Below are 21,488 nucleotides of genomic sequence, written 5' to 3' on the forward strand. Positions count from 1 at the left end.
CTGAGTCGATGTAGATTATCATTAGTTTTCTATGTTGTCTTGGGTCTGGGTGTTTGTGGTACCGTCGTTACTTCTGATTTTCCATAAGTGCTTTAGCTACTTAAATTGGGATCAGAGTAATGTATGTGATAAAAACAGTATCTTTATATTTTATATAGCCCGAACCTATGCGTATGTATTAGAATTATATTATTGATTTTTTTTTTATTAAATTATTTATATAGGAACTATTTAAACTAAAATAAAGTCATTTTTATTATAAAATAAATAAATTAATTAATTATGATAATTGAGTTACATAGATTCCTATTTCGAGAGTCCTAATAATCATATTCATACTAAAACGTATTCCCTCGAACATTTTTGGGCATATTGCCAGAATATCCCTAGAATTCTGAACCAAATCTTCAAGTTTATATGAGCATATCAATATTAAATTGGGTAAGAATGGTATATTTAAAAGGTAGTAAGTGGTTTCGCACTCCCACAGCACATAGACTATTTACTTGTACCAAAAAAATACCGCATTTGCTTAAATCTGAGATTGAGTAATTCAGCTAAAACCTTTTTATTTGGTAGGTGTTGGTGCAATTGCTTTGGGTAGATGCTACCCAATAATCACTTAATGTAGTAACACTAATACACGCTCCTTAAAATTGTTGTAAGTTGGAATGGTAAGTGATAAAAAGTTATCGGATTTTTGCGTCGAAAAATTCTTAGATGGCAAGAAATCTAGAAGTTAGAAGTGAATTAGGATTTGGATCTCGGAACGTCTCATCTGAAAGTCCGAAAGTCATAATTTTAGATGTCTCGAGTCCCGGCACTTTCAAATTTTCGGAAATTCCCAAATCCTGGTATGTACACTCGTTGATCGTACACCTGAACTCTTTTCGACCCTATAGAATTTGTCTTTCCATCGAATTATGAGAATAACGGTAACGAGAGTGCACCTGTGTCCTGCGAAGTTGGGTTGTTTGCTATAAAATTATCCAACGTCACTATAATTGATGAACATCATCATAATTACAGGCACAAGGAACATCTTAGTAGGAAGATCTTAGTTTCCAAGCTTGGAGGTGGAGTGTTGACATTGTAAGGAATGGTTTAAATTTCTTACACCCAATGTCTGTCAGTAAACGACCTCTTATTCATAAATAATGATCAGTGACGTCATGTGACATAATTTTACCCAAAATGTCAATATTTATGTCTTTCATAAACTTTTATATCAACCATAATGTTTCGTAGATTTAATTACCAGAATATAAAGTAACAAATTACTGTGTACAATCCTTTTGCATAACTGATTTTGATAAGGGTATACTTATTGCCGCGTCAAACGTTTGTGAGATGTGTCCCTTGTCACGTTGGACGGGAATTGTTAATCCTACGGCGAATTTGCTTACCTACAGTTATGTTAATGACTTATAATATTAACAGCTATAAGCGTGTCATGAACAGTGTGGTTTTGTACAATGTTTCGATGTGATCTATAAGAAGTGTTTACTTGCTTGGGTTGTTTACAAGTCCGGGTAAATATCAGCCGAGGAACCAATGGAAAACAAATTAATGTTTTTGTATTTCGATTTTAATGGCAAGTGTAATTACAGGTACCATCTTAGTTGAGGATGTTTATTTCGTACTTACATACATGGGCGGTTACATACCCACTGGTCCGACCAGATGCAAAATATAATGGGAGTTAATATTCAGACTGTCCTAAGAATTTCCGAGGACAAAGTGGTGAGGACGAAGCCAGTCGATACATCGGTGAAAGCATTTCAGGGCAAGGACGACCTTCTGTAATGGAGCTCACGAAGAAGTAGATATGAGCGATGGTTACCTTTTACCATCATTTGCAATGTAGACCAGTAGCCCAGTAGCAATATTGGAATTGGTAATATCACTTACAGTGTTATTTTATTTTGGCGGTCGTGTTCACTTACCAGCTATTATCACTCTTTTTTTGTCTTTGTGAAATAACATGACATATCTTTATCACGCGTTAAAAAATATAAAGTATTTATTTTTTACTAATTATTAATTATATTTGACTGCCCTTGGTGGTAGGGCTTTGTGCAAGCCCGTCTGGATAGGTACCACCCACATAACAGTACTCAATTGTTGTGTTCCGGTTTGAAGGGTGAGTAAACCAGTGTAACTGCAGGCCCAAGGGACATAACATCTTAGTTCCCAAGGTTGGTGGCACATTGACGATGTAAGGAATAGTTAATATTTCTTACAGCGTCATTGTCTCTGGGTGATGGTGACCACTATACATCAGGTGGCCCATATGCTCGTCCGCCAACCTATAACATAAAAAAAAAGAAAAAAATATATATATTCAAGGTTTTTCATGATGCATGTCGTGTCATGTGATTCATCGACAATTTCGAAATATCAGCGTGAAGATAAATTAAAGAATTCATATGATGTCGGTTACATAAGCACTGATATTGTATTTAATTTGGAAAACCCTACTTATTTTTAAATGTTTTAGAAATGACACAAAACGTTACATTTATAAAAACAATTATTCCCAACGACGATGGAATTAATAAAGAAGAACTATTATAAAAGATTATTTCTTATACAGATTAAGAGGTTCTCTGATTTACTCTGTTCTGGCTCTCAATTAATTAGTCTAATTAACATATTGGCTAACTGCCTTAATTTTATTTATTGTTGTTTTCGAATTACAAATTGGAACATATCTTAATGTTAACTTGATTGAACTGTTATTGAACTTAACTTACTTATATAAGATACAAGATTTTATAGATGATAAAAAGCGTGGAGTTAATACCTGTTGACTTCCATGCAGGATACATTAATTTCAGTAATCGTATTCAGTAACATGACTTTGTATTTTTTAAATGTTAAAAAAGAGTAACTATTGAGTTTCTTGACGGTTCTTCTCGGTAGAATCTACTTTCCGAATCGGTGGTAGCTTCACTTAACTGTAAAATGACGATTTAAAAGTGCTTGTAAAAGCCTACTTGAATAAATTTTATTTTGATTTGATTTGATTTGATTTGATAATAGATGGTAATCCTCGTCAATATCCTCGCTATTTGTAAATAGAAGGACAAGACATCGTTACAATACTCGAATAACTCTTTTAATATCGTTAATTCCGGTTCCGTAGCCAAATAGCAAAAAACGAAACCCTTATAAATTCGTCATATCTGTCTATCTGTCTGTCCGTCCGTATGTCATAGCCACTTTTTTCCGAAGCTATAAGAACGACGTGTGGGGTATCTGTGTATAGGTCTTCAAAAATTATATAGAGATTTCTAATAGCATTTTTTCTAATCTGAATAGTTTGCGCGAGAGACACTTCCAAAGTGATAAAACGTGCTTGCAAATGGGCCCCTTGATGGTAAGCGGCCCTACGACCAATACCCATAGACATTACCGCTATAAGAAATATTAACCAATCTGCAAGAAGTATCACTAAACTTGGAAAGAAAGCTGTTTTTTATAAAAAACAAACCATATGCTGTTAATTTCATTCCCTAATGGCCGAAAACATTCTAATTTTGTGATGGTGCAGTTGTCAATGGGATGTTAGTCCAACGATAGAGGCGTTGTTTGTACCGAGGAAATGCACGTTTTCTATGCAATAGATCTGCAGCATAATTCAATTCTGTGTATTTTACTATAAATGCAATTTAATAAACGGCTTAAATTAAATTTCGCATACGGAATTCTGTTTTCGAATACTCCACAGTATACTTTTATCCCGGGAAATGTGAGCTTCTCAGATACGTATCACAATTCTGTAATTCTCTGAATATGACCTCGTTGGAAGATTTCCTTGGAGTTACCAAAGTCCTGTTTCTAACTAATAAATTGTTCGCAATTCAAACTCGGTATGGACGCTTACACTACACAGACAATAACTCAATATTAGATTTCCGAAAATCTATCACAAAAGATGAAAAGGGTAGGTTTCGAAATACTTCCATTAGTGACTACTTACGATATTATCTCTATCATATTGAAAACTGCATGGTCTTTAAACAACAACAACAACAACATCAACATCCTGTTAATTTCCCACTGCTGGTCTAGGCCTCCTCTCCCTTTGAGAAGAATATTTGGAACATAGTCCACCACGCTGTTCCAATGCGGGTTGGCGTAATGTCGCAGGATTTCTATGTAATTAGATGCATGGAGATTTCCTCACGATGTTTCCATTCACCACCGAGCTCGAGATGAATTATAATCAAAATTAAGCACATGAATATTCAGTGATGCTTGCCTGAGTTTGAACCCGCAATCATCGGTTAAGATGCACGCGTTCTAACCACTGGGTCATTAAGATTGGCACTATATAAGGAATCGTTAACATTCCCTCCAGCTCCAATATCTATGGGCGGTGGTAACCATTTACCATTAGATGGCTCATTATCCAATCCATCTTCTAATTCTACAGATATATGTATTTATTTCCTAATTATAATTTAATTTCAGCCCAACTTCCGGCCATTGCGAATTATACACCGTTAAAACATATCAATATATCTGGTAAACGTGTTATAATACCGAATTATGACGATAATTCACTTCTACCAGATCAATATTAAATATAATCGCATTGTGGTTACCGCAGTCCGCACGGCTTGGGGTTTGTTACATAATTATTAAATTTAGTTTAATTTTAACACCATTTGCTATCCGTGATTTCTAAGTTGTTTTTAACAGTTGATAAATTTCATTTTATCGTGTAGTTTTGGGGGATTTTGTACAACATGTTTCAAGTTGTCCTGACCGATTTAGACAAGGTCAAACTGAAGATAACCTAACACATATAAATTAATAAATACCAGATCCCAATGTAAGTAGCTAAATCACTTGTGCTATGGAATCAGAAGTAACTACAGTACCAAAAACACCCAATCCAGGACAACATAGAAAGCTAATGAACTTTTTCCTGGCCCGACTCGGCTGGGATAGGTTGGGTGGGTATAGGTACAATACATAACATCTTAATTCAAAAGATTTATAGCGTATTAGCGATGTAAAGTATGATTATACTTATTACATCGTTGAAAGCAAAATAGTCACTAACTATTTAAAATCAATAATAAAAAGCCGTATAAACATTTTTGTTAAGTTTTATAAATAACTTAAAATGAATCATGCTTATGACAATAAATTATCACAAAGCAATACTAGTAATAATAAAATAATGCTTGAGCTTCTCTTTATAGTGAACATAGTTGCTGTTTTGAGAAGATAGGAATTATTCTTAATGCCGTCCATTTTGTAAAGACTGTTCGAAATTTAAAATAAGAGACTTAAAAACGGATTAAGAGATTTTTTTTGTTCAACGTGCTTTTAAGTTCGTAATCGGTCTATTTTTATGTTGGTAAAACTTCTTATCAACATTCGAAAATATTTAACTAAAATCATAAGCGGATTCGAGGATCAAGAGGGCTTAATACATTTTTAATTTAAAAAAGAAAATTGTTTACCAAAATAGCAAATAATTGTACTTTTTAATTGAATTGAAGTTTACATTACATAAATTTGAATTTGAACAAATACATTCATTTATAAATCGAAGTAAAATAAATTAAAATTACTGTGAAATATCTAAATAGAAAACATTAAATTACATAAACATTCAAATACATTATCGTATAACATAACATAAGTAATTAATAGTATAACGCCTGATACGTGTTGTACCAAATAAGTATTTAATACATATTTGCTATTTAAAATAACCAGGCGCACATTGACCTAAAAACAAACGCAAATTACTTCTTATGATGGATGGTTAATACTATTAAAATTATTCTTAGAAAAATCGATGGAAAGTACAAAATAATGAATGAGTTGTAAATGTCCTTGCGAAGCCGATATTTTCTGGGCTATTGATAGATATAGATTAAGCTTTTGTTTTTTGTATGAGATACAAAAATGTATAGGAAAATAATGTTGTTTAAAAATAAATATCTGGATGTTGGACTCTACCAATTAAACGGTTCAACTATCATTGAAACGTAGCAGTTTGAAAAAAAAAGTACACAAACTATTTCATCAAAATCGGTCAAGTCGCGAAGCAAGAGAACGCACAAGCACCGAATTTATATATTGTAGTTAAAAAGAAATACCAAGTTACTGTTTCATATATAAAAACGAGATGTTCTTTTTCAGCTTACAAACACAATAAAACGAATATCCTAATGTATGGTATAAAACAATAGACCCTATTAAATAAAGAGGTCAAATTATGAGCTCTTTATTTCGTTATTGCAAAGAATAAAGGTTTCGCATATATACATCACACACACGTGCACACTCAAACAGTTTAATTAGTAAAAGTTTTAAAATTTAAACGTATTCGGCTCGTAATTAGTCAGAAACGTTCAGAGCGGGATTAACGACACTTATTCGCGTTTATACGATATGACAGATACGAATGATTACGTAGTAATTCGTTTCACGATCATATTTATCAGCTATGATTAAGGTTAATGCAATTTCAATTATATTTGTAAAAATATTTCCAAATAGTTACATACATAATTTAATTACCAATATATACGAATGCTTAGATTACTAATGATATCTTTGATTATTAAATAACGATTACATATGTCAAAAGTTTAATTCGAAGCGTATTATATTATATTTTTGTAATTAGTTAGAAATGAATTGTTTTTGAATTAAATATTTTAAATGATTTAATCTAAAATTAAACTATCTATTATTTCTATGAGACGTATTTAAATATTTAATTATAATGAAGTATAAGGAAGATGTAACTACAAATTTGAATTAAAAGAGTTACTTTTTCCAAAGATCAGTTAAAAAGATCCGTTCTATACATGTCGCATATGGAAGGCTTTTACCATTTTTAATCTTGTGTATGCATGTCCCATATGTCTCTATATACTTTGTTCCTTTATATTATTATAATAAGAAAAGAATCCATTTTTGTTACGAAATTATGGTTTTTCTATTTTAGTCTGTAATAAATATATATTATCTTAAATAATTACCAAATCCAGTGTTTATATTCTACCGATAAATATACAGAATATAATTTCTAAATCATACGAATTCTCGTGTAATCTATGCATTTCAGTCAGTCATATATCATGAAAAATCATATGAAACTAAAACACGTGGTTACAGACTTCAAACTTAAAAATACACGAATATTCAAGAGCCGGACTCTAAATGTTATCACGTAGCGAAACGTTGCGGCCAAGTTTGTTTAGCCCCATTTTAATATTCGTGTATTTGCTGTCTCGCGAATGAATGAATTTTCGCACCTCACCGCCATTTTGTGGAGTGAATGAGTCACGTGATTTATCGTTATAACCGGATAGCATTTGTGTACCTTTAGAATTTCGTTTCAATAGATCCCCCAGCGCCACTTGCCAGGTTTTTTTTATGTTTTTAATAAAAACCTGTCTTGTGAATTATATATTACTACTTTCTGATTCGTCCTTATTAGTTATCCAATAAAGTCTTTATTTTAGTTTTTACGTTTACCGAACTGTAACACAAAAACGATTGAAAAAATTTAACCACTCAAAAGTAACCACTAATCCTAAGCAAGAACATAAGTAATTAAATTTTGTAATTCGTCCTTCAATAGAGTAAATAAAGGTATGAACTTTGAGGTGTTAGTTCTTCAATTTTTAAAGGTAAGGTATCTATGTTATAAGTCGAAATGAATGCGGGTGAAGCAGCGGGTTCTTCTGGCTTCGGGAAAGCTGTGATCTATATGCTGAACAAGGCTGTAGCCAGAAATTCACGTACATAACGACTTTATTACCATAACTATGACTTTGACGACCTCCGTGGTTGAGTGGTGTGTACACCGGTTTTCATGGGTACGCCACTCTGAGGGTTCGATTCTCGGTCGAGTCGATGTAGATTACCATTAGTTTTCTATGTTGTCTTGGGTCTGGGTGTTTGTGGTTCTTTGTTACTTCTGATTTCCATAACACAAGTGCCTCAACTACTTACATTGGGATCAGAGTCATGTATGTGATGTTGTCTCCCATTATTATTTATTTATTATTATTACAGATAACACTAAGAGGTGGTCGGTTTTTTCGTTAATAAAACAAAGTAAAGTAGAATTGATTACAGATTTTTAATGGCCTTTAATTGTGCCAATTTTATTTTAGCACGTATTGCTTCGCGTCACTGCAACCGGCAGGTAAAACGAAGGGACTTTATAGAAATTTTTGCTCCACTTCCGATATCAAATATAAGCAATTTCACAAGACACAATAATTTCTCGTATTGGATTTCAGGAGACTTCTACTGACACTTTTTACTGAAGAAACTATATGGAAGTTAGATTAGTAAATCAGTTACACTTTATAACTAATATAATTAAATATTTAAGATTATTAATTTAATTATTTATATCTTATATGAGAGATATATTATATGAGCAATATTCACGACGGCATGCCATATGACCAATACCATTTGTTTTATCATATCATATATCATAAATAATAAGAGCCGAGATAACCCAGTGGTTAGAAAGCGTGCATCTTAACCGATGATTGCGGGTTCGAACCCAGGCAAGTACCATATATAAGTAATTAAGCAAATTTGTGTTTATAATTAATTTAGTGTTCAGCGGTGAAGGAAAACATCGTGAGAAAACCTGCATGTGTCTAATTTCATTGAAATTCTGCCACATGTATATTCCACCAATCCGCATTGGAACAGCGTGGTGGAATATGTTCCACACCCTCTCCTTAATGGAAGAGGAGGCCTTATCCCAGCTGTAAGCTGAAATTTACAGGCTACATGTATGTATGTGTGTATATATCATAAGCTTATTTTTCAATACAAACTAATTTGGTTTGTTCACGGGTTAATTGTTATGTAGATAAAAATAAAAAATAAAATAATTTCATAAACGTCATCCCCACAATCTTCCATCAATATAGAAAGCAACAGTCCATAACGATCTTTAATCTAAGCCTCGATAGAATCAATTTAAATTTAGAATATGGAAAATTTATTTTTGGTTTTTTTTTTACAACAGGTCAATTTAAAAAGGCTCACAATATAATGCCGTACATAAACATCGTTAACTTGTATTACATGACAGGTTTACATTGGACTGTACAATCATATAAATTTACGTATTAATTGCTTGTCAAAATAACAATATCATACGTTTTAATGACAAATACATACATTTAAACGTTATTTAAAGCTATCCAAAGCAGGGACACAGCGATTTTTTGCGAGCATATGAGCCACCTGATGGTAAGTGGTCACCATCACCCACAGACAATGACAGTGTAAGAAATATTAACTATTCCTTGCATCGTCAATACGCCACCAACCTTGGGAGCTAAGACGCTATGTCCCTTGTGCCTTTTTGCAGTTACACTGGCTCACTCACCCTTAAAACCGGAACACAACAATACTGAGTACTGTTGTTTAGCCGGAGAATAACTAATGAGTGGGTGGTATCTAACCAGATGGACTTGCACAAAGCCTTACCACCGTAAGCGATGCAATAAATAAGCTAATTTATTAAAAAGAAAAATAAGTAAGCCGGTCATAGCCGCATTTTGTGATTCACTGTTGGACTAAAGGCTGCTCTCCTCTTGAGGTAAGATTTGAAAGGAAGGTACATTTACGCTGGCCCCATTATAGATAAATATAGCAGATTTTATCTTGCACATTTCCTAACGATATCTTCTTTTATCCTTTAGGATAAAGGCAAAAATTAATGAAAATTCAGTAGTGCTTGCTCGGCTTCAAACTTGCAATCTTCATTTGAAATTCACGAATATTATAAACCAGTTAATATTCATAGTTTTTAGATTTTTTTAGCCGTATTACTGAACGGTGGAATATCCCATCGGAACCGATTTCCGTATTTTCAACATCAAAAAGTCGAGTTTCGATCCAAATTTAATCCCAACGTAAAGCGTTGGTGATCAATTTCGAAAAACTCTGTTACAATTGGCTTTTACATACACGCAGAAGTATAAACATCAACAGCCATACGTCAATAATTTTCGTTCCAATTTTTAAACGGTAATTGTTGCATTTTCCAAAAAGCATTAACATCCTATAAGTTATAAAAATAAGTCTAAATACCGATTTCCATTTTCAAACATCAGATATAAAGAAGCATCTCTTGAGGCTCTGTGGAGATGTATTTAGAAAATCCTTTCTTAGTGTGTATCTACGTTCCATAAGGAATTCCTGGACAAATTTAATCCGGTTAGGCCTACCGACTTAGGATGTCTATTGTAAATCAGTCAAGCATTTGAAGTTTTCTTAAATCTTCTGTATATAAGAATCCCTATTTCCATTGGTCACAACATCTCGTGTAAACGAGACCAAAACCGCTAATACTTTATTTTGTGATCTACAATGTCAACAATGTCTCAAATGATACGTCCGATTAAGCGAGGTGAAGGAGAAAAACTCAGAGAGGCAGATAGCATTTATTATTTCCACCAGCAAATGGGAAAATGAATAATAAATGCCGTGGAGAAATAAACAGAGTTGTTTTGATTATTGTCAGATGGAAATGTCTAACAAATGGTAAAATCAAAATGGCGCACGGAATAGTAAAATTAGGAAATTTAAAAGCCATATTAATTAATTCTTCTCATGAAAAATAATAAACATTTTTTTTCTTATTAATAACTTCGAAGTCAATATTCTTTGATAAGACAAGATGAAATCTGGTCAGGTAGTAAAATCTGAGAAATAAGAATATCTGAGAAATAAGTCTGATAATAAATAAATTAATATTGGACAACATCACATATGTACATAAATCAGATTCCAATGTAAGCAGCTAGAGGACTTACCTCAAACACCCAGACCCAAGACAACATAGAAAAGTAATGAACTTTTTCTATATCGACTCGGCCAGGAATCGAACCCGGGACCTCGGAGTTTACCCATGAAAACCGGTGTACACGCTACTCGACCACTGAGGCCGTTAATGATTCTTTAATAGCATTAAATTTATTAAATGGCAAATGTTTTCGGATATTCCGTTCGGATTCGATAGCTTATATATTTTAATCCAAAATGAAACTGAAAAACGTGCATGCATGCGTGCATCGCTGTGGCATGGCGGCTTTATGCGAGATTTACTTGCATAACGCTGAATAATAAATGTGTAGGATGTGGATATAAAAATTGACACTATGATATGATCACTTGAATACTAATTTGAAGTTATATTTGTTTTATGCAGCATATACAAGGAAAGAAAGTGGCGCTAGTAACCGAGAAGCTATGTGGAAACCAGCTGACATGGTATGGACATATTATGAGGAGGAATGAAGACCATGTTGTAAGAAAGGTTTTGAGCATGGAATTGGATGGATATAGAGGTAGAGGACGACCAAATAAACGATGGATGTATTGTGTGAGATGACGTCCGACAGCGAAATATGGAAGGAAAAGACATACTACGCCGAGCCCATACAAAATTAGCATAAGGCAGGAGGATGATAATGATTTATTTGAAGCCATACTAATACAGACTGATATGTCTACTACTGTTGTATACACAAGGTTAATAAAAGATGGAGTGGACATGGCTATTATTGGTGTCTATACCGATAAAGTTGACAGTGGTGGTACGTGGACATCACTGAGCATAAATTATAGTAAGAAATGTTAACCGTTACTGCGTTAATGCGCCAGTAATTACTTCGCTGGTCTAACGAAGAGTGTTCTGACAGGGAAGGATTTATGATACATGATTCCTTGTGATGTTTTTTTTTCACCTTTCATCACGTGATCATGAAAAATCAGAGGTGCTCATTACCACATTTTTGATACATTTGTAATGTAGACTTTAGCACTCTCAATTTTTTTAAGCGATAATATTTTTAATTTAAAGTAAAATTTAAAAATAAGACTCTCTTTCGAAATTCAGATAATTGTAAAAAAATTAAATTAAGAAACAATTTTTTTTTACTCTACAAATATCAAGGAATTCCAATTAAATGCACAAAAATCAAGTAATCGTAATCCTCAACGAGTTAAAGGTCAAGAAGACTAAAAAAAGACAGGGCTTTCTTACTGAGTTTTGAGTATACATAACTTAAAACTCGTCTGAGATTTAAGTTATTTATACTCAAAATATTAGTTTATGAAGAAAAACTGTTACGCATTTTGTACCGGTAATAAAACGTACTCATATATTATGTAAATATAATGTCAAAATATACATCCCATATATTATGTAGCATGTTGGCCTCCTATATTATGTTAAAATTTTAGGCCTAATTAAATAAGTCTTTGTTATAAGGCATTAACATACTAAATCTTTAGTGAGGTATTAAAGTTTATCATGAATAGTTTTTGTTTACACATTTTATACCGTAGCATTAAAAATTTGGTCAGAACTTAATTTTTATCACATTCAGGTAGGGAGAATCTGCTTTTCCTCAAGTTAAGCATAGTCAGATTAGTCTCTTGTATTTTTGTAGAAGTGTATATACAGTTCCGTTAAGTGATCAGAATAAAGCAGGATTAACATTCAGGCTTACGACTACAGTTATGGCCTAAGGCCTTATTCGATACTGCACCTAGATAATGTTTAGTCTTATGATTCATGCCCATGTTTAGAATAATGAAGTTAAAACATTATGGCCTAAAGTATATAAAATATGGGTAAAAAAATTGTAACTGTACCACGTGGAATGGTGGCAAGGATTCCAGCAGCATTTCTTCGTTAAATCGGAATTCCTCCTGGCCAAGAAATTAACCAGCCCAGCAGTTTTTGCATTTCTACGCCAAGGTTAAAAAGTTTGTCAACTACTAATGGTAAGTTATTGTTACTTGAAATAGGGTTAAAACACAAATTATCAGTTTCAAAGTAAAGCAGTTAATGTTCAAAAACAAAAATTTATACCGAATCATCATATCACATCATATAAATAAGCCTGATAGCCTCTTGACCTCAGACCTCTTTCTTCTCTTTGAGAAGGACCTAAACTTAGTCCAAAATTGAATTTTAATTATTTTTTTGAATATATATTTCACATGAAGGCTGGAAATTAGAAATACTCACTTATTTAAGGAGCGCCCTAATAGGAGCAAAACTAAATTTAACATAAAAAATATACCTGATACTCATTCGATACGAAAATCAAACTTATCGATCGCATAAGTTTCGATAGCAAATCAGTACCTATATATGTATAACCTTAACAAATGACGGATATTTCATAGCAGGAAACCTAAATTATGGAGCTAAAATCGGACTTCATTTTCTAATTTTTAAAATATAAACAGAAAAATACTCAAATAAATTTGTATAATTAAACAGTCATTCGAAATTGACTAACTAGATCCGTTACTCTGTGTGTAGATAAAACTGGAAAACGCTTCGTCTTCATGTAAGCAAACATGATGAACTGTACATTCACATGTACATCCACTGACGTCATTGAAGATAGGAACAAAAAGAGGTCTTAGTGGATGGCGTAAGTAGGTACCACCACAATAGCAAATATTGTTGCATTGTGGTTAGAAACGTGAATGAGCCAGTGCGACTATAAGTACAAGAACATAATATTGCTCCCAATTTTGGTAGTGCATTGTAGTTTTATCTATGGGTGGTAGTGATCTATCCGGCGGTTAATTTTCCCGTTCGGATATTTATTATATAAAAAAGATGCTCAATAACACAAAACGAGTGATCTTTGCCCAGTCGTGGGAAAATTATAACTTGTTGTATTGTGTGACAATAACAAGGTATTACTTTATAAGAGCTTCAACCGCGAGTGGAGCTGAGATGGCCCAGTGGTTAGAACGCGTGCATTTTAACCGATGATCACGGGTTCAAACCCAGGCAAGCACCACTATATATATGTGCTTAATTTGCGTTTATAATTCGTTTCGTGCTCAGCGGTGAAGGAAATCATCGTGAGGAAACCTGCATATGTCTAATTTCATCAAAATTCTGCCACATGTGCATTCCATCAACCCGCATTGAAACAGCGTGGTGGAATATGTTCCACACCCTCTCCTTAATGGAATAGGAGGCCTTTTTCAAGCAGTGAGAAATTTACGGGCTGTTATTTTACTTTACTTTTACTATACAACGGCGAGTATGATGACCTTGATGATACAATCGAGTCGGTTGAACTTATGAAGGAATAATAATAAACGCTCTATATATATTCGTCGTGTTACAGACCATTTTATATTTTTTGTGACACCCTTAATCGTTTGTGTGCTAAAGGATATTACAAAACCACGACTCGTAGAGGACGAACACAATGCGAATGAAACGATTCCCAGCCTCAAGCCACATAGAATAAAAATATCACGTTTTCACCCTTATTGTTAACCAATTGTTATCATTGACGCACAAAACACAGCTTGCGAGTCACTTTCACTGGTTTTTCTTGGCTGTTTTATCTTTTTCTGAACTATTGGTACATTTAAGTCAAATTTCGAACAAATATCATTCCAAAAATAAGATAATAGAATTGCATCATCATTCGCCTGTTCATTACATTCAATAGGGGTCGAATATTATAATAATATTATTATAATTATATAATATTAGTGTTTTTCTTCCATTCACCTCTATCAATAATATCATCAGTTATTTTTATCAATCCATCAAAGCTCATCTGTCACTGGTTCTTCTAGATACGGTTTATTCGATTAATCGGATTTTTAGCGAACTGGCGATTTAACCATTATAGCGTGACCAGTAAGGCCTTGACTAAGAATCTAAGTCTCAAAAATCTAATAAACATGACAATAATAAGTAATCTTTATGCAAAGAATATGCAAATATTCAACAGGCGTAGTGTAGGACTCACCACAATTTGGGGTGGTCATTTAATAAGCAAATAATAACTCATTGTGCCGGAAATGGTTCCAGCTCGTGTAATGTTTGGGTATCATCCTAAACACCGAACTGAGTGGTAGCCAATTTGTTACGTCATATTGAAGTGTCAAACCGTAGTAGAGATTTTTTCTTGCATACTTGAACTTATAGTAGAACGACCAGCCATTTTTTTATCCATAGTATTGTTCGGCGGTCTACAAATAGGCCACTTTATTGTAAGTGGTTACAAATGCCATTGATTTAGGTGCGGTAACTTATTATTAATTACTCCTCATTGTTGGGTAATAAGGTGTAATCTTGCTTTTTGCGTCTAATGGCTAAATCGTCCTTTCAATTGGAATACAACAATACCAAATAAGTATTATTTGGCAATATAACATAACACACGTTGGTCGTTGCACCAATAAGGGAACTTCATTTATTATTTTTCATAATGACTAAATGGATACGGTATAACTCATTTTATGTGTAGATAACTTATAAGTAAAAAATAATAATAACACATGGCTTGTTATTCCCGTCGTCCTGGTATAGAGGATCCTATAAACAAAAAGTTGTTTACTAAATATTTCGAATGTAAAAAATCGTAAAATGAAATAAGCCATTCAATATTTGACTGGTTTTTAAAATCTATTTTATATTATTTAGTTAAGTTAAGGAACCCAGTGAAAATAGATTTTTTTATTTCTAGTACATATTTGCCGAAAAATATCACATTAAAAATTCCATATATAAATAGCGCGCGAAAACGCTACTTGAACAATATGGCGCTGCAATGGGGCGGTGACGTCACTTGCCTGTATTTTAATTTAATTTTATAAAGGAAGGCAAGCAAGGTTAACAAGCAAGTGACTTCATCATAAGCTCGGCATCATCATAATCAGGACCGTTTTGTGTCACGTGAAAAAAATATAAAATACTACAGATTATACAACTAAATTATTACAGTCACAAAACTTTAATAAGAATTACACTTATTGTCTAATGATTCCATTTAAAAAAATACCTAATAGAAGAATTTGCGGTATCATTAAGTGTATGACAGATAGTGATAATAGGGCAAATAATTAATTAACACAATTACTTATACACACAAATAAATTGTTAATACCACACACGCTGATAAGAAAATTCCATAATTATACGTAATTATTTCAAAATATTTTGATTTGCAAATACAATAAAAAGTAAGTATTTTAACCACACAAAGCATTTTTAAAACAAATGATCTAACTTTCTAAATTTACAATTAACAATATGAATACTATCAGCTGCCGGTTCGAATTCTTTATTGGACAAAAGATCATTACAGTTAGTTTTTGTACAAAAAATAGGTACCTATACAAAAACTGGCAGGTAAGTGGTAACCGCCTGCCTTCTCATTCACTCGCGTGAAGTTAGCAGCACACTACAATACGCTGCTATTGTAAAAATGTGGCTATATTCACTCGTGTACATTGCCCGCTTACCGCGTTCGTGCTATAACTACAAACAAAATGAGATTTAACCTGATATCAATGCTTAAAATCACGCACAATGTATTATTTACTAGTCCAAACACTTAACAAGTATTTTAATAGCTAAGAGAACGTTTAAACAACTCGAAACAAAAGTTTTTCGAGTGTTGTTTATAGTTTCTCCAACGCCAACCTGACAAAGTTGGGGAGTGCAACAGATTCTATAGCGAAAGCGGGCCGCGTGGGTTTCTTCAATTTTGTTAGGTTATACTTCTGTCAACCGCCTAGCAGTCGCTCATTGGATGCTATGTGGGATTATCGTGTCGTTTTTAAGCGTTCTTAAAACTTTTGTTTCATCGAAAACATTGTAAATATATTATTGAAACGACTTGAAATTCGAAATATTTATTAGTTAACAGTGTTCAAGTGTGTTATGTAAGTTTGTGTAGGTATTTTAAAGTGTAACATAGTGCATTCTTCGATGATTCATCTGTGAACAAGAAATTCAGTTTGTGTCATAGTTGTACATATATTTTAAATCTCAAGTTATGTGTACCTTATAAGGAATATGTTTTGTGATTGCTTTGGCTGATTTTTCGACTTTCCTAAATCCAGTTTGCTGTAAAATAAGGTAAGCGTCTTCATTTTAGCTGTTTTTTTATGAGTTACGTATTTATCGAACGAATTTTGATAGTTTTAAGTGATAAGGTTTATAAATAATTGACATTATCCGTTGATAGTGTAAATCTTTTTCCTTATTTTAACCTTAAATTTTATCTCGTCTCTTTATATTTATGCATAAAATATTATAAATTAACATTTTAATTACCACGGCACAGATTGTTATTCTCTTTCATAAAATTGAACGTACTAAAAAGAGACAAAAGATAAGACTGCTGTTATTTTTTTAATAATAAGTAAGCAAAGGTTGCTTCTATAGTTTAAAACACCTGTACAATTTCTTTGTCTGTTTTATTTAGAAATTTGTTTTATCTAGTCTACTTGGGTTTCCCCTATATTATAAAAAATCATTAGCCCCGTTTTATGTCATTCATAAACATAAACATAATATTTTAAAGTATTAATCAGATCTGCGACATAGTAAGAAGTGAAATTAAAAAGAAAAAAGAAATTATAATCGGTAGTTATATAATCTGTTTTATAATTACTAGTAACGTATGCGTAACGTGTTTATTGATGTTATTATATTATTATGTGCAAAACATTGCTGAAGATAATTATTCTTTGAGGATTTATTACATATTTTAGGTAATACATAACTTACAGGACAAGTTTTTTAAATATGATTTATTTTAGCTTGCAAAATTGGTACTAACCCAACATAATGCGGGTATTTTATTATTAAATTTGGTTTTTATAAAGTTAGTGTTGTTTTTATTGCAATTATGGTTGGTATAAGTATTTCGCTATTTTTATGAAATATAATATTACTATTATTATTTTTCGATGATTTAATATCTCCATATTTTATTTACATAATATGTTTAATAAATAAAAGTACTATCTATGTACAGATCTCATCATCTCATAAACCGCTTTCAATAATTTTAATCAGAATCAAATTAAAAAGAATAGATGTGTCATGTGAAAGGGTTTCTTATTTGTCACAACAGAGTTGATATGAAAAAAAAAAATAACGCATTCGAAATTCGAATGTATGTACCGGTCGATATCGTGTTTTGTTCTCAAGATATTAAAGACGAAATAAAGAATCATGAATATATACACACAGAGACAACATAGGTACCAAAAAAAAATATAAGGACATAAAATGGCCAGTTAATAATAATAATAAAGCTTTATTTCCCTTATTAGTTGTATATAACAGTGTCATCGTTTAGGTGATATTATTCTAGTATGTTATCTTTTTTTTAATATATTAAATATAATGATATAAATGGCTAGTAAAGTTAGTAGTTACTAAATATAAATTTAAAAATAAACACAATCAATTTAAATTTATATTTTGACGTAATAGAGAACTATTGTTAATTTCTGACAACTCATTCTATAAACATTTTGTTGAATGGAATGATTCATAGAGGAATGGAGGTTATCTTAAAAAATACAAAAACCACAAATTCGATGACATTGAACCATAAGTTATGTATTATTGCTTTTTATGCGACATGACATTCGTCATTTTACCGGGTAATAATTAAACGCAAAATGTCTGCCGAATGATTTCGACCAATATTAGTAGAAAAATTTACGAGAATCGCGTATAAATTATACTTTATTTGGCTTTTATATTGGCTTTCTTCGTCATATCGTATTACTTATTAATACGATATGGTAGGGATGTTTTAATTACATATAAATTAACGAGCATTAAATACACATTTAAATTATAGTATAAAAAACATTAATTCATACATCATCAAAATCAGCTTAAAAATGTTTAAATGGAATTGTATATTTATATAAAATAAAATTAGAGTGTGTGTTTGTAATATTAAAATATTTTTTTATTAAATGCACATGTCTGTCATTGTTTCAATTTTTGTCTGTTTGTCGCTTTGTTTGTTCCGGATAATCTCTGCAACGATTGGAATGATTTTGACAAACTTTCACAGGCAGATAGTTTATGTAATAAGAAGTTAGGCTATAACAATGACTTTTTTGTTCATATTAAACGCGGACGAAATCGCGAGCACAGATAAAAAATGTCCAAAATAAAATGTCTCTAGTGTTAAAATCGATATTCGCATGAAATCCGGTAAATTTTTTGTCTAACCGTAACGAGATTTCGATACGTGTCTAATTAGGGTCATTGATCCTATTTCATTTCGAAGTAAAAACTATAAAGGACGAAATAAATGCATCTGTCGTTTTAATCTTGACCAAATAGCGATTTTATCGAATATTTGTTTTCGTTTCATGTATTTCTCTTTGTTTTACGACATTATGACTTAATGTTTAATCAATAAAGTCGAAAATTAAACAACATTCATATTCGACTTAATAGTATTTTGATTTGTGACCAAGTAAATATGTTTTGGTAGGATCAGATGCATGTGTGTGTTTGTGTGTGCATGTTTTTAAAGTTGTGTGAGTAAAATCTCGAAACAGAATTTTGACTGAGTAAAAATATAGTACTCGCCAATGATATTCTAATAAACAGATATATATATGTTATATCCATACTAAACAATAGAAAAAAGTGTGCCGCGCCGGGGACCGTTTATTTTAGTTTATTTTTACATTTCGTTAAAAGTAAAAAGGATAGCTTGATAAAAACAATAAGTAAAAGGGATAACTAGATGTTTTAATTACGCAAAACGTATTACTACGTAATTATGATGTATTATAACATATTACTACGTAAAACAACTAAAGACAAACGTCCCAACTACGACGTTTTCTAGTCTTCACTTTTTGCGCGTTAATAACATATCTGTTTACTACAACATCATTGGTACTCGCTGTTTACAATACAATACAAACTTGTAATTTGTTGGCAAATGAGAACGCCTACCATATATATAATAAGTTGGCAACATTAATCTTTTTTCCTTTGCCTTTATCTGTGATTGACAAAGTAAGCTCGTGATTTTCGTGCTAACAATTTGTCGTAGGTATATTGTACGTTATGTTGAATATTTAAATATTGGTTGTTTATTTACACTTATACTTTATTTATTCATGATATAAATATATAAATGTATCATAAATAAATAATAAATTTGACATAATTTCTGCGATTTGTACATACTTTGCTTTTATGTACTGTACGTACTAAACTAAATAAGTTTACTACTACATTGGTTTTTCGTTTAAATATTAATATTTTACATTTATTTATCTTACCTGGAATTAAAGAAATTAAAATATATGTATATAATGAAATATGACATTAAAAAAACAAATTGTCATAAGAAATTATTTTACGGACATATTTAATATAATTACGTTGTATAAGAGGCGTAATTGTTCTCTGTAGTTAGAATGAGGGATGTCTATATTGTGTAACAAGAAGTCATAACAACGTGAACAACTGTTTTTACTACGCGCTTATGTTATACAAGCTCTACCCGCGACCTTGTACGCATTTGAATTTAATAAAAAAAAATATTATTGTAGCCTAAGTTACTCCTTATTATATCAGTTATCTGCCAGTTAAAGTTATCGGAACTGGCAAAATCGATCCAGAGATTAGCCGGAACAAATAAACAGACAGACACAAATTAAAAAATATGTTTTTTTGGTATATGTACCGACTACCGTGTATAGATGCATATTCATTGAGTAAAAAAGGGCTATTTTCAACCGAATTCAAAATAACACACCGGCACCAAATATAACAATAACTACGTCATATAATCGTAAATCGACTTTTAAGTAGTCTAATATTTTTCATGTCATTTTACTTAGGAGAAAAATATGTTGAATACGCAATTATTTTTATTACTTTTTAGTGCATATTTATTTGTTTTAAAATAGAGTTTTGTTTGAAGTCGGTTTTTCTTTTTGTTAAAATTTTTATTTATAATATTACAAACACACACTCCAATTTTATTATATGTATACATATTATACACGAGATTAAGTAACGTTTTCTTGTGGGGATTTATATAAAGGTATAAGCTATCAACAGTTACAGGGATTTCGAGCATAATAGACAATGTTATTCTTAAAATTCTTGGAAGGTATTTCAGTAGTTACTCTTATTCAATACTTAAAATACCAACAGTCATGTTAGTTAATTACAATGATATATGTATGTCATTATAAAAACAATAATTGTTAAAAGATTGCTCAGTTTCTTTCGTCAGTTCTTCTCAGGTCAGAGGTGTACGTTTTCGAAGCGGTGGTAGATTGTTGACTATTAATAATCAAGTGTAACGTTTTCTATATTACATAATCATTTTTCTCTTTGACTTGTCGAAACGTCTGTAGTTTAATGTAAAATTGTGAGCTTATACTTTCTAAGAACAAATGTCATTTGTTAGTTGGAACGTGAAATAATAATAATCGTGTCATTTAATGCAGCGTTTGTATTTTATCGAAGTTTTGATAATCCCATATGCGATTATATATCTGGACCAATTCACACGCCAACTATTCGAAGACACAGAACAGTTGTATGTACAGTATACAGTCGGATAATTGACTTAGAGTCTAACTTTGGATAGTAATATTTTTGT

At 31.8% G+C, this 21,488-nt stretch overlaps 1 protein-coding gene across 3 annotated transcripts in view; it reads left to right on the forward strand.

The window, feature by feature from the left end:
- Window positions 1-16,594: 16,594 nt before the first annotated feature.
- The window catches only part of LOC124537788, a 203,070-nt gene continuing 198,176 nt past the window's right edge, over window positions 16,595-21,488 (forward strand). For all 3 annotated transcript variants that reach the window (XM_047114690.1, XM_047114689.1, XM_047114691.1), the window contains exon 1: window positions 16,595-16,951. The gene's annotated coding sequence lies outside the window, so the exon portion shown is untranslated. The remainder of the gene's footprint in view (window positions 16,952-21,488) is intronic.

The sequence above is a fragment of the Vanessa cardui genome, chromosome 19, assembly GCF_905220365.1.
Source record: "Vanessa cardui chromosome 19, ilVanCard2.1, whole genome shotgun sequence".
NCBI classification, from domain to species: Eukaryota; Metazoa; Arthropoda; class Insecta; order Lepidoptera; family Nymphalidae; genus Vanessa; species Vanessa cardui.